We start from the raw sequence: 14037 nt of genomic DNA on the forward strand, positions 1-14037 counted from the left end.
AACAGAAAGATGAAAATTGCATTGAAGTCATGAATGAATCTCTAACTAAAGTGATTTCACTAGAAGCAATTTAAATTGGAGGTAAGGCACCTAGGTAACCTGTAGGTAAGCTCTTTCAAATAACAAAGGACCTAATAAAGAAGCGACAAAGCTTGAAAGTGTCCAACTCAAAAGATCGGATAGAATAAGCACAATTGTAAAAGCTGATAAACAAGAAGAAAATAAGGGGTATTCGAAAATATGAGATCGGAAAACTTTAGTAAGTAGTAAAAAAACAGTCGCAGCATGAAATCAGTGCGAAGGAAACTTGGCATACGAACGGGCACGATGTGTGCAGTGAAAAATAAGCAGGCTAATGCCATCAGCAGTGTCAATGATGTAGTAAAAGCAGCCGAAAAATCCTATACTCACTTGTACAGTAGGGAGAGCTGCCACGCAACCTAATTTCAAATTAGGGATGGACTTGATATAGACGCACCAATAACTACGCCTGAATATAGAAAGGCCTTGTGAGACAATTCTTGGGAAATAGCGGCAAGAGAAGAAAGAAAACCAGTCGATTTCATCAAAGATGGAGGAGTTATGCTTAAAAAGCTGGCGGCCCTTTCTACGCAGTGCCTCACGACTGCAAGTGTATCAGCGCTCTCGAAGAATGCCAACGTAATACCAATTCATAAGAAGAGAGACATCAAAGAATTGAAGAATTGTAGGCCCATTAGCTTTCTTGCCCCTTTTGTATACTATATTCACCAATTTCTAATAGCCTCAAGGCGACACTTCCCTTCAATCAACCAAGAGGAGAGGTTGCCTTCGGGAGGGGATATCCTGCAATGGATCACATGAGATGTCTGCGGAGTACAATCAGCATCTTTTACGGCTTTCATCGATTATGCAAAGGCATTTGATAAAGTAGAGATGACAGCAGTCATGTAGGCATTGGGTAATACTTGTGTAACACTCAGGGCAGGAGGCAAACTTGAATATCTTACGCAATATCTACAACGTTTGACAGCTCCCTTTCTTCTCCACAAGTAGAAAATACCTATCAAGAAAGGGGTCAGACAAGGATACACAATCTCTCCAATGCAATTTAATTCCTTATTAGAGGAAGGTATTAGGCTCGGAAGTCTTAGCAGTGAGGAGGAACGGCGAATATATCAACCCTCGGTATGCAGATGGCATTGTCCTTCTTACAGAAACCAGAGGGAAGATGGGAGATATAAATTCAAGCCCATGAGCAAAACGAGAACAATTTGAAAGCAGCAGCCAACGTACCGACAAGTGGACTTGCCTTTTTCAATGCGACATATGCTTTCCTCGGCACAGTATATATAGGTAGAGTTCTTCTAAAGGGGAGAGTGGGTAAGACGGGAAGGGGGGGGGGGGGGGTGCGGCCACGAGCGAAGGTGTGTTAGCGACGAGGGTGTAGAATTGAAAAGAAAGGAGTGCTGTGCGCTAGGCCGGTGACACGGCCGTGTGTCAGTCGGTGTGTCAATGGCGTGCACGGAATCTCTCTATTTCCAGCTTCGCCGGTGGTCGTGGACTACTGTGTCTCCGAAAGAGGTAATAGAAGGAACGGCAGAAACCGATGCTCGTGAAAAAAGATATACTAATAATATTGTTACGTAGGAAGACACCGACGAAAAGCTATGTACAAGTGTATTTACAAGGCAATACGCCACACTTGGCCAAGAGGCAAGAGCCCGCGCTAGCCTCTAATCGTCGTCGTCGTCTTCACCCTACTCGCCTCTTTGTCATCGCAAATACTGTTCCGTAGCACTACCCCCGGCGGCAAAAGCGCCGTCCCGAAGCGACTAAACGCCGAACTCGAAAGCAGTGTAGTAGGCCTTGAGCCTACTGACGTGCACAACATCACTAGATGCCAAAGTAGAGGGCGAGGTTGAACGCACAGGAGCAATTTGTACGCCACAGGTGTCACCTGGCGTAGCACGCGGTATATCGCGAAAGGAGCTTCTCTGAAAGTCCGACGTGACGACAAGGCGACCACAGGAGCACGAGCGCACCAGGCGAAAACTGTACGTCACGGTGGCGAGCGCTGTACTGACGCTGCTGAGTGGTTTGCGAGGCCGTCAGTCGAGTACTGGCAAGCTGGCGTCCATGGTCCGCGAGGGCGATGACGCCGCGCGCATACTCGCTTGTTGAGATCGCAGCAGGAGGAAGTGCCGTGTCTAGGGGCAAGGGCAGTACGCGACCGTACAACAGATAAAATGGAGAAAATCCGGCGGTGTCGTGCCGGGAAGAATTGTACGCAAATGTGACGTAAGGAAGGGCAATGTCCCAGACGTGGTGGTCCTTGGGAACGTACTTGGACAGCATATCGGTAAGAGTGCGGCTTAACCGCTCTGTCAGGCCATTGGTTTGAGGATGGTGTGAGGTAGTCAGCTTGTGTTGAATGGAGCAGGAACGCACAATGTCGGCGATAACTTTCGAGAGGAAGTTACGACCACGGTCAGTAAGCAGGTGTCACGGGGCGCCATGAAGTGAGATAATGTCACGCAAGAGAAAGTCCGCGACGTCAGTGGCGCAACTGGTAGGGAGAGCCCGCGTGATAGCGTATCGGGTGGCGTAATCAGTTGCGACGGCTACCCATTTGTTCCCAGAGGATGACGTAGGAAAGGGACCGAGGAGGTCTAATCGAACACGAAAAAACGGTTCCACAGGGACGGTGATCGGCTGTAGATGACCGGAAGGTAGCACCTGAGGTGTTTTCCGACGCTGGCAGGGATCACAGGCAGCAACATAGCGTCGAACAGAGCGAGCGAGACCAGACCAATAGAAGCGGCGGCGGACGCGGTCGTACCTGCGGGTTACCCCAAGATGTCTTGCAGTGGGTGCGTCATGCATCTCAAAGAGCACAGTCTGTCGTACATATTTTGAATTGCATGTTTTCCCTTAGGACTGAGAGTAGGCCTCTCGTTTTTTACTTACTTTTCACCATTATCTCAGTATTTTATGAAGACCAATAAGGCCTGCAAACAAGGCTGGTGGAAATAACATAACCACAAGAAATGGTACAAAAAAGACGGAAGCTTATTCTATTTGACAATTAGTTGTGCGTGACCCTACAACGATAAAATTTTCACAATAAAATGAACCTCGATATTCGTGTGTCTAGCGAGGACTGTTTTACGCAATGCGAGAGTGAGAATGATAACTGTATATGTAAGACTTAAAATGTTTGTTTCTGAATGCAGTTCTTATCATTTGTGAATAAAGTATATTCTGTGTCTTCAATATGCAGTTTTCCTCTTTCTTTCGTTCCGTCTAAAGTTAATGTGACTAAGAAGCATGCAGTTTGCTTGTCTTAGTCCCGACCAAACATCACAAGCACAATAAGGCAGGTCGTGTTGCGATACTCGCCAAAAAAATTATTGCCAATCAAGTAATCTAAGGAAGGTATGAAAGAATGTTGCTTTCTATGGTGGTGTTGACTGCGGTGAACCAGCGGCTCCCCTTATTTTTTGCGTCAGCTATATGTTTCTTGCTTTGGAACCGAAGCATGTGCATTTATAGGTTGCTGTCACTTTAAAGACAGCACTAAATTTCCCATGCCATAGTATCCGCGACGCGCAAGGAGACACCCTGCAAGCGCAACGAACCTAGGCGCGGAGATGCCGACGGCGTCGACTGTCCGGCCCATCCGACTAGCGTGACGTCACACCAGCGTGCGGAGGCCTTACAATTTTTTCTAGGTGGCTTTGGGCTGTCTCGCTGACCTTGCGCGCAGTGACAGCACTCCTTCATTCTCATTCTACACCCTCGCTGCTAACACACCTTCGCTCGTTGCTGCACCCACCCGCCCTTTCTCCCTCTCCACTTTAGAAGAGACCTATTATATATATTGCCACGTGCATAGAGTTGCCACGTGCGTTTATTTCGGCTTGTAGCGACGCGCACGACGCAGCTCGTGTCGCTGTGACGCGACCGGCGTAGCTGCGACGCAAGCGGCGTCGCTTGACGCGTTTCGATCACGGACGCGAAACGTATAAATACGGGACCACCGCTTGCGCTCAGCATCGCTCAGTCCGACGAACGCCCCAGGCGCGCTTGCTGCTTTCGCCGTCACCGAGTTGTTCGCTTGATTTAGGACACAAGTTCGCCCATTAAGCTCTCTTTAAGTCTACCACCAACGCAGTGTCCCTTTCTGTCTGCGTGCGTGCCAGGCAGCTCAACGCCAGGCAGCTCAACGTCACCTACGTGACAGTATGCTGTGCCGAGGAAAGCATATGTCGCCTTGAAAAAGACAAGTCCACTTGTGGAAACGTTGGCTCCCTCTTTCACATTGTTCCCGTTTTGCTCATCATATTGTCCTTTTCAGCAACACAGGGGACGAATTGCAGCACATGGTTCATACGTTAACTGAGAAAGTATAAGAGTATGGTTGAAAATTATAATGCAGAAGAGAAAGGTAATGCTCAGTAGCCTGGCAAGAGAACAAGCATTCATGTTCACCAGTCAGCCTCTATAGTCTGTGCGGGAGTATGTTTATGGCACAGAAACTTTGAGGTTAACAAAGAAGGTCGAGCACAAGTTGAAGACCGCGTAAGGATCCAGGGACCAAAAAATGCTTGGCGTAACGTTGAGACAGGAACAGAGTGGTGTATATGAGAAATCAAACGAGGATAGCCAATATTATAGTTGAATTAAGAGAGATCAATGGAGCTGGGTAGCTCATGTAATGCGTGAGTCAGATATCTGGTGGACGATTAGAGTAACAGAATGGGTGCCATACGAAGGGAAGTGCAGTCGAGGACAGCAAGAAATTAGGGGGTTTAATGAAATTAGGAAATTTCCAGATGCAATCTGGAATCAGCTAGGGCCAGACAGGGTAATTTGCGATCGCTGGGAGAGCCCTTCGTCCTACAGCGGACATAAAACTTAGGCTGATGATAATGACGATGATTAACACCGCATATATTCGGCATCAAGTGAAACCAGTTCATTCAGAATAGTCTGCTCTTTTTTATACGGAGACAAGCACTATGGCTTATTCCCAACCTAAATGTTTATTTTTGAGTCCTATAGAGAAAAGGCACGGCTCTCTAATTCTAGATCGACCTATTATATAACAAGATAGGATGAATGGTCCCCATTCCATCTAATGTATCGTGTAAGCTCTGATTTCCTTGCTGTGCATAGTAGTTTATGTTATCTGTAAGAGAGGCGACGACTTTATCTATAAAGGGCTTTTTCAATGTTTTTATTCCCGCCAGGGTTACTTCGTGAATTGGTGCAACACAGAACTAAGTGCAGGGAAATATGTCAAGGGCAGGCTCTCGCTCAGTTTCTGCAATTTCTACTGACGGCTAAATGGTATAACCTGGTCATCATTCCTGAATTAGAAAGCTTTCCCTACTCCTTCAGCCACAAGAATGTTGTCTGGCGTCTAGAGCATGCCAGTGGGATATTCCTGGCAGCTTTCCTCGACATTGACTACCACAGTGTAATATTCAGGCATAATAATTAAGACTGCTGAGGGCACCTCATCAAGAACGTCAATATGGTTCAAGAGGATCTCCAGCCTCTATGGAGCTTTGTTCGCAAAAGGCTGATAAAAGAGCCACTTCCCTCTCAACAAAAAGGAACAAAGTTTATGTGATAGACACGAATATATGATTACTTTAGTATCTCTTTGAACGAATGTCCGGCGTACCCATTACTATAGGCTCTGAAAATCGCATTCCATCTGCGTAGTGTCCTGCTAGAAGACGCTGCAGTTTCAAACGTTTTAAGCGACCCAGTGTTAAATCCAGAGCTTACATGCTTTGTCTTCTAGGCACTACGTCCCTTATAAACAGGTAATAACATTCTCGGCGACAATCAATTATATTTGAGTCAATCTTGCTAACCTTCTCTACCGTGAGTAGACCCCCTTGAAGTCCCAAGTTACACGACGTTGCAGCTGTTGTTACGTGTTACCTTTCGCATGCACACTTACCAAAGATCGCAAAGAGATTATTTATGTCCTTATGAATACAGGCTGGAAACCACAAGCTTTTCTTTAAGACATGTGAACCTTTACTGCTAGTGAAGTTTTGTGCACACACTGCCTAGTGTACTACATCTAGGAGACTAGGCGTATATGAATTGACACACAAGCAGCTTCCATTCAACGGAGTTCGCTGCCTCCTTGGCACCACGAGAGCTTAGTACGTGGGCTAGCCGACTAGGCACGCGAATCTTCCGGCTACTGTTAAACATGCAAGACAAGACGGGTTGCTGTAGAAGCGCCCTCACAACAACAATGTGTTCAGCGTGAGGGAACAAAAGCTGCTCCATTCAGAAGGGAAGACGACAAAGAGCACTGCTGGAGATTAATTTTGTCCCATCAATATTACAGTTTAAAGCCCACCAGCGGTCTGTCTTTTCTGGTATCGTCAAAGCACACTCGTGTATGCAGATCTGCCACAAGTTGGCCACCGAGCAAGGCTGGACGCAGCGCCGAGATGGGCCGACGGCCTCCGACTGCCTCGTCATCTGGAAAGGAAGCATTTGGCTCTCTGCGCCCACGGCCGACTCCTTCTCCTGGGTGGTACGTGGTCACATAGCGGCGTCTGAAATAAATACCATATATGCGCACGGCTGTAGTTGACTTCAACGTGCAGCGTCATGCAATGTCTGCTCTAAACTACGCCGAACAGTGCCGAAATGAAAACACCAAAGTGCGACGACATGACTGTTTCTTGTCGTTCATGCAAGCAATGCGGCCGAGTAAAGTGGGCGCTTTTAAAAAAGTCGCCGCGGTTTATTTCCTGCTGAATTTATTCAGTGTAGGGAAGGGAACTTCTTTGCGGAGGGTTCCGAGGTCTAGTGCAATGATACTGCTGTCAGTGGGCATGCGAGGTGAAAGCAATAATTTGAGCATGTGCGCCCGATGTGCTTCGCTTTTTTAAGCACGACACATCCCCATTTGTTTACCAAATAAGGTAAAAATATGTTTAGCTAAATAACAAGGGGTTAAGAAAACTAAACAAAGTTTCTGTCATGCTGGAGGCACTGAGGCGGTCTTGTTTTCTGCATCGATCTCTCTGTTTCAAACATCACTTACAGCGCGCACATAGAGAGGGACCAAATAAACGACGAAGAAACAAAACAGCTGTTGTCCCGTACTTTCATGGCATCGCCCACAAACTTAAAAATATAGGACAAAGAGCAGGTATCGATGTTGTTTTCGTTGCTCCAAAAAAACTTGCCCAGCTTTGTGTCAGAAATACTCCTGTTGCTAAGGGCCGTAGGACTTGCACTATTAATCATAGAAAAAAAAGTATACAGTTTGTTCTAAAGGTGTTGTGTACAAGATGCCCCTGAATTGCGGTCGGTCTCATATAGGGCAGACGGGTAGATGTCTCAATGTTAGGTAACAAGAACACAGCAATAAAGTGCGCAAAGCGCGGGAAGGGTTTCTAGGTGTTCATTGCGCACAGTGCGGCTGTATTTCGCTTTTTTGAAGAAACCACTATCTTAGCTAGGCATCCTAATGAATGCACAAGACTTACCATTGAAGCAACAGTGATTGCTGAAGGTGACTGGGTCAGTAAGCCGTCAATTGCATTAAAAGATAAAGAATTGTTTTTGTTTTTGTTTTTGAGGTCGCACGTGCGTTCTCGTTCACGTTGAGGCGGCGGTCATGGTTTCTTTGAATTTTGAATGCATACTCATGTCGGTTTTATGCTCTGTGGTGGGCGCTTTTGTCTTGGTGTCTCAGTATATATGCGTGTTCCTCAAAATAAAAATCAGTTGGAAGTCAGCGCTTGTCTTCGTCGTTCTTTTGGCCCCTGTCTATGTACGCGCTGTAAGTGATGTTTGAAGCAATGGAATACCAACCAGCCCGTACCCAAACCCTGCTTCGATCTACTCAAAGGCGGGCTTCTTTGAGCGGTCGTCGCCTCGGGTGTTACCTGCGTATTCGCCTGAAGTCGGCTTACTACACCGGTGTAGTCACTGGTGAATGATTAGGTTGTTGCTCACTGATGCTGCTGGTTCTACCGGAACAATGTACCATCTTCTGTCTGTCTTGACGCACTACGACCTAAGCTGCACCGTGTTTATCATCCTGGGTTTTGTATCCCATCGGTCTCCGCGAATTCGAAGTCGATGCTTCCGCGCAGACGTACTGGAGACGTATTCATTGAAGCACGACAGTGGCGTTCGAAGTCCTCGCCCCAGCAGCAGCTGGCCTGCCATCTTCCCAGGCGCAGGACCTGTAACTGAGCAGTCCAAGCCAGAAATCGTACCCTCCTTCAGTGGCTTTTTCAATTATTCTTTTTACCACCTGAACCCCTTTTTCTGCTAGCCCGTTCGAGCGCAGAAACTGCGGACTCGAAGTCATGTGTTTAAAATCGAACCATTTCGAAAAGAGCGGAACTTCGCGGCTGGTGAACTGTGATCTATTGTCAGTGCATCCTTCGATTCGTATGCCATATCTGGCAAATAACGTACTTATTTTTTGCACAGCTCTGGCCGTTGGTGTTTCTTGGGGCAGCTCTGCCTTAGAAAAGTTTGATAACATATCATGCGTGCATAGATACGACTTCCCAGCGGATTTGAATCTGTCTACGCCGATCCTATGCCACGCGTGCGCTGGCACCAGGCGGATGAGAAGGGGTTAACTGCGTTGTTTTTACCCCTGCTTCTGGCGCACTGCGCCCTTTCTTACAAGGTCTTGAAAATCAGCGTTCCTACCTGGCCTGAAGACTAAACGACGCGCATGCGACTTGCGCTAATTTAGCACAATATGACAGACATGAATTCGCGCAGTGTTTCCGGCCCATGCTGGTCGTGATCTCGACCTTACAATCCTTCAGTGGCACGCCGCTTACACTTGAAAGTTCAGTCGCGAAGGGCTTGAAGCGGCCTTCCACTGACTGGCCAGTTTGAAATCTGGTGATGACGTTTTGCAGGTAGTTGTCACTGCTTGTCTAATTTCCCGGGCCATCTAACGTGCCATCGTTTGTAAATGACGAAACAGCACTTATGGCACGAACTTCGATGTCTTCGTCGGCCTCGTCTCTCTGCGGCTTTCCGACCGAAGCACGTAACACCAGATCCACCAAGACCAATTGCTTTCCGGGAGCAAACTGTAGTACAAAGGTGCATCTGAGCAAAAGAAGAAGCGTTGTAGTCTCGCTAGCATTTCAGCGATTGTCTTTTGATAAATATTTATGAGGTGGCGGTGCTCTGTTTCGAGGACTATCATGCGACACTACACAACACGGTGAAATTACTCGCACCCATATACAACAGTCATTGCTTCCTTCTCAATCTGCGAATATCGTTTTTGAGCATTAGTGAGTGCTCCCGAAGCAGATACAACTGGTTTTTATGGGCCCCTTAACGTTATGGCAAAGCTGGGCCGACGACGTTTTGCGATGCATCTGAGGCTATCTTCACATCCCGCTGCGGGTCAAAGATACCCTGATCAGGTTGACTGTTCAAATCGCTACAGAGACGCCGCCATTCTTTCGCATGGTTCATTCATTCATTCATCCATTCTTTATATACAACATATTTACCAAAATACGAAAGCATTACTGGACCCATAGCCATTGGCTAGTCCCGGGTCCATAGTGAACTTAGGATATAAAACGCAGCACGCGAGCACACAAAAGCAGCACACATAATACATAATAGTAATATTAACATAGATAACTCAGGCATGAAGGTAAATATAACTCAGTGTTATTTTATCCTTAACGCGCGCGAGCAACAAAACAGACATAATACTTAACAATGACATTGACATGCACAACTTGAGCAATTGACATGTACAACTTAGACAGGAATATAAATATAAATATATTCTCCGTTCATTCAACAACACTGTCGTTTGTTTTCTTTTTTTTTTTTTGCTCAGCTCTCGCAGTAACATTGTTTTTTTCTACCAGTGCCGGCACAATATTAGCGAAATAGTTCATTACACTTAGCATCTTTTGAACACCTTGCTTCCTACTCAGTGACGCAATTTGTAAAGTCGAGGCAGCCGAGTCAGGGCTTCGCCATGCGCCCTTTTGAGAAATGAAGTCACCAAGGAAGGGAAGTTCCTCAACGCCTACTTTGCATTTCTCAGCATTCAGCCCCGCTTTGCGTGAAGATAGAGGATTCTGCGTAGCCCGTCGTCACTGCTCTTTTTATGAAGCGCCCCATACTGGTATGCCGTCAACATGCCTGCTGACGCCGGATCTTGCGTGAAAAATCTCGCTCGTGGATTTCTGAAATACTTCGGATGCTGACGCTACGCCAAAACGAAGCCTCAGAAAGCGAAAACAGCGAAAGGTGGTTGAAAAGGTGCTGATGGGCATGGACGCATGGCAGGAACAATGGCCTCTCACACATCTTTGTTCGTTACACAGTTATTCGGTGCCTTGGTCCTTGGCTGGGAGTGCCCAGCCAAGGACCAAGGATCTTATCCTGGCGACTACTGCTTGCTACCACCTGAGCTGCTCCCTCTCGACCAGTGCATCGCCGATAGTGGTACAGTGGACGAGCCCTGCGACGAAGTTGCTATGACGGGTGCCTTCCCAGCTTCCATGTTCTCGTGCGCTGCTACCCATCTCTTGCAGAGCGGATGCCTCACGGATCACTTGTCGCTTGATATCCAATGCGCATCTTCAACGTTTTCAACTACGCCTATAGCGAGTCAACTTGAAGCCGGCGCTCCAAACGGAATCTTCAGTAGGCATAGCCATACGACAGGAATGATGGCCGCACATCTTGTTCATAGTTATTGCATTTATTCGGTGCCTTGGTCCTCGGCTGAGAGTGATATGCTGTCTCTCTTCATGGTGACGTGCTCTGCAACATTTCGGTGACCATGGAAGCAAGTATTTATGACGCTCATGTTTCACCTGCCTCCTCTTCTCCTGTCTAACACTGCTTGTTACCGGTAGACGCAGGACAAGAATGATGGCCTTACACAACATCTTGTTTATTCGACAGGTCATTACCCTTTCCATATCAAGACTAAAATCTGATGATTAACTTATAATTGTGCTTCCATGCGCAGAAGCAGTGTTTGGTCATTTTTGTTCTTTGTCATTGCTTTTCTGCGGGGATGTTGAATTTTATCGCCGGCCTCCGAAGGAACAACCATCGGATACATTAGCCAAAGTTCTGAAAACTTTACGCGGCTTCAATCAACGGTCCGAAGAAATGTACTATAACCAAAAAGCAACGTTCGACACTACCCTGAGTTAAAAACGCATCGGGAAACGCTGCCGGATGCGATATCTGAAATAAAGTAAGACTCGCGACCGTAGGAATTCAGATGGGTAATTTTGAAAAAAGGCAGAATGAGTTTTGTGAATTGCGTGAAGCATTCGTGAACATAGCAATAGACCCTGTAGTCCTACGCTCAGGAATGGATGCTGTGGAAGTCGGCTTTCGTAGGAATAATCTATGTTTGTAGGATTTAATGTATTTCCCCACCAAGCTCGTTTTTCAATCACAGCAACTATAAGTTTACATTGTAACTGACACTCTAACTTTCACCTTAATGAGTGTTAGCGTATCACACGCACATTCTATTGGTAGGTTCACTCAAGGTAAATCACGTCCATCGGTCAAAAATTTGCCACCTAGAAAACCAAAGAAGAGTTGCATCGAAACATGCAATGCTAAAAGAAAAGTGCCACTGCTAGCGGCGATTTCAGTCCCGATACACATCTTGCAGGAAAAGCTCGTAGCAAGTACGGAAAACATCGGACTCTACCATTTGAGCTAACGTATAGCAAGCTACTAAATTATGGAACAAGGTATGACGCTAATGAATAAAAGTCTGTGAAATGAAGCTGCTACGTGTTCAAGATGACGCCACGGCGTCTGTTCGATCCTAAGCTCAGGCCGCAATGTTACAACAGCGCACTGATAGGATAACGCGAATGGTAGGGACTCCGATGTAGACTACCAGTTCTTTTTACTAATATTTGTAGCCTCTTACCTAAAAGGCATGATCGGTTCAGCCCAATTAAGGCTTATGACGCAGACATAATTGCATTTACCAAGACTTGGTTGACTAGTAAAGTAACAAACTCGGAGTTGCTCCTCTGTAAAAAAATATAATGTTTAACGTACCGATCGCGCTAGCACACTAGGCGATGGTGTTTTAATTGCTGTTAATTATTGTTTGGACTGCTTTCCTGTAGCCATAACATGTGACATTGAATGTATATAGTGCTGCATTTCTTAAAATTTCAAAATGTTGTGGTCGATGCTTGTTAGCGACAACCATCATTTGCCCCGTCTTTTTCTGATAGCATGCACGATTGTTCATGCCAAATCAATGTTCGTTTCCCCACAGCAACAATTTTATTCATGCGCGACATTAATTTCCCCATAATCTCCTGCTTAGGCACGCGTCCTTTGTTAAATCCAACTTCCTCAGAATCAAGGCGTTCTTTCGATATATTCGCAGATTTCAACTTGCTCCAGGTTGGTATACTTCGCCTACACGCCTAACGAACAGCAAGTCATCTATCTTATATTTTGTCTAACAGATATCATATCTAAGGTTACACACTAACCCGACTTGACCAATCCCGACGTCTTGCATTTTTCCATTACGCTGACAATCCTACCGTCGCATAGCAGTCTTAAAACCATTTGCGACTCTAAAAACAGCAACCTCACCGCTATATATATCAACAACGAACTCTCTCCTTTTTTTTGATAATTTCCTGCCGGATGCAGCGAACGCTCACTGGACAGTAACTGAAATATATTAAAAAGAAAAATTCACGTGCTTGTCAACCATCGAATAACAATGCTTTGCGGTATACTAAATTTTTTAAACACCTATCTAACAGGGGGAAAAAACGTCTTTTTCGCACAGCTAAGCGGATGCAAAAGCGGATACAAAGGCAGGCTACATGGCCTGCTTACAAAGAAGCTGCCTCGGCCTACTCATCTGCGATAAAGAATACTATATTTTTATTTTTCATTGCTACCCTTCCGAGCATACTTATCAATATTCCAAAAAGCTTCTGGAGTGTACTAAAGCCTAGTGAGTCGAAAATGAAATCACTAAGCACGTCTTCCGGCGTACCTGTACCTCGACAGCACTTGGCTACGATTCTGAATAATGCATTTACTAGGGCTTTTATTCCTATAAGACATGATCACGAACTTGCAAGGCTATCGCGCGTAATGGATCCCATTATTTCTAGCTCTGCTGGCACAAACAAATATAATAGACAACCTGAACCTTACGTTTTCTTGCGGAATAGACATCAAAACAAAATTTCTTTAAATATACTAGTAAATATCCCTTTAACATAGCATTTTTCACAATCGTACCTGTCTTCGTCCTTGCGTCAGGACTGGAAGTAGCAAAAATAACCGTTCCACCAATCTCGCGAAACTATCGATCATATTAAGTATAAGCCCATATTTATTAGGGCAGCACCATGCAAATTAATGAAGTGCATTATATTTTCTTACCTTGTCAACTTTCATGACGAAAAAAATTGTTCACAAATAGTCAACACCCCTTTCGCCAATTCTTTTCTTGTGAGACTCAGCTGGTATCTTTTACTGATCATTTATTTATTTCAATACCCTAAAGACCCTAGTGGGCATTTTAGGTGAGTACATAAATATCATGTATTAACAATACAAATCGATGACAAGAGTACTAACAATAAAACTAGAAAAAAATATTTTTTTCCATCTCCTCATTTCCTCACTCCAAAAGACAGACACCAGCTTGCAAAGCAGGCTAAACGGTGGCAAGGATGACTCATCCATAAGGTGTAAGCCAGTGCGGCAACGCCCTAGAGGACGTCGTCGGCTTCTTTAGGGCCTGGAGAGCAAGACGGTGCCACCGCAGTTCAAAGAGATGAATATGTCGCTTCACTCCATACAAGTACAAGGGCCTGAGTTAATTACGAAGGTACCGCGCACCAAGAAGCGTACACGCAGCCCACAAGTCCCACCCACAGAAGGGCACCCACGATCGTACCAACGATCGTGGGTGCCCGATCGTTGGCACGATCGTGGCCTAACGGCTAGAGCATCCTGCTG

Source organism: Dermacentor andersoni, chromosome 3 (assembly GCF_023375885.2).
Source record: "Dermacentor andersoni chromosome 3, qqDerAnde1_hic_scaffold, whole genome shotgun sequence".
In the NCBI taxonomy this organism is placed as follows: domain Eukaryota; kingdom Metazoa; phylum Arthropoda; class Arachnida; order Ixodida; family Ixodidae; genus Dermacentor; species Dermacentor andersoni.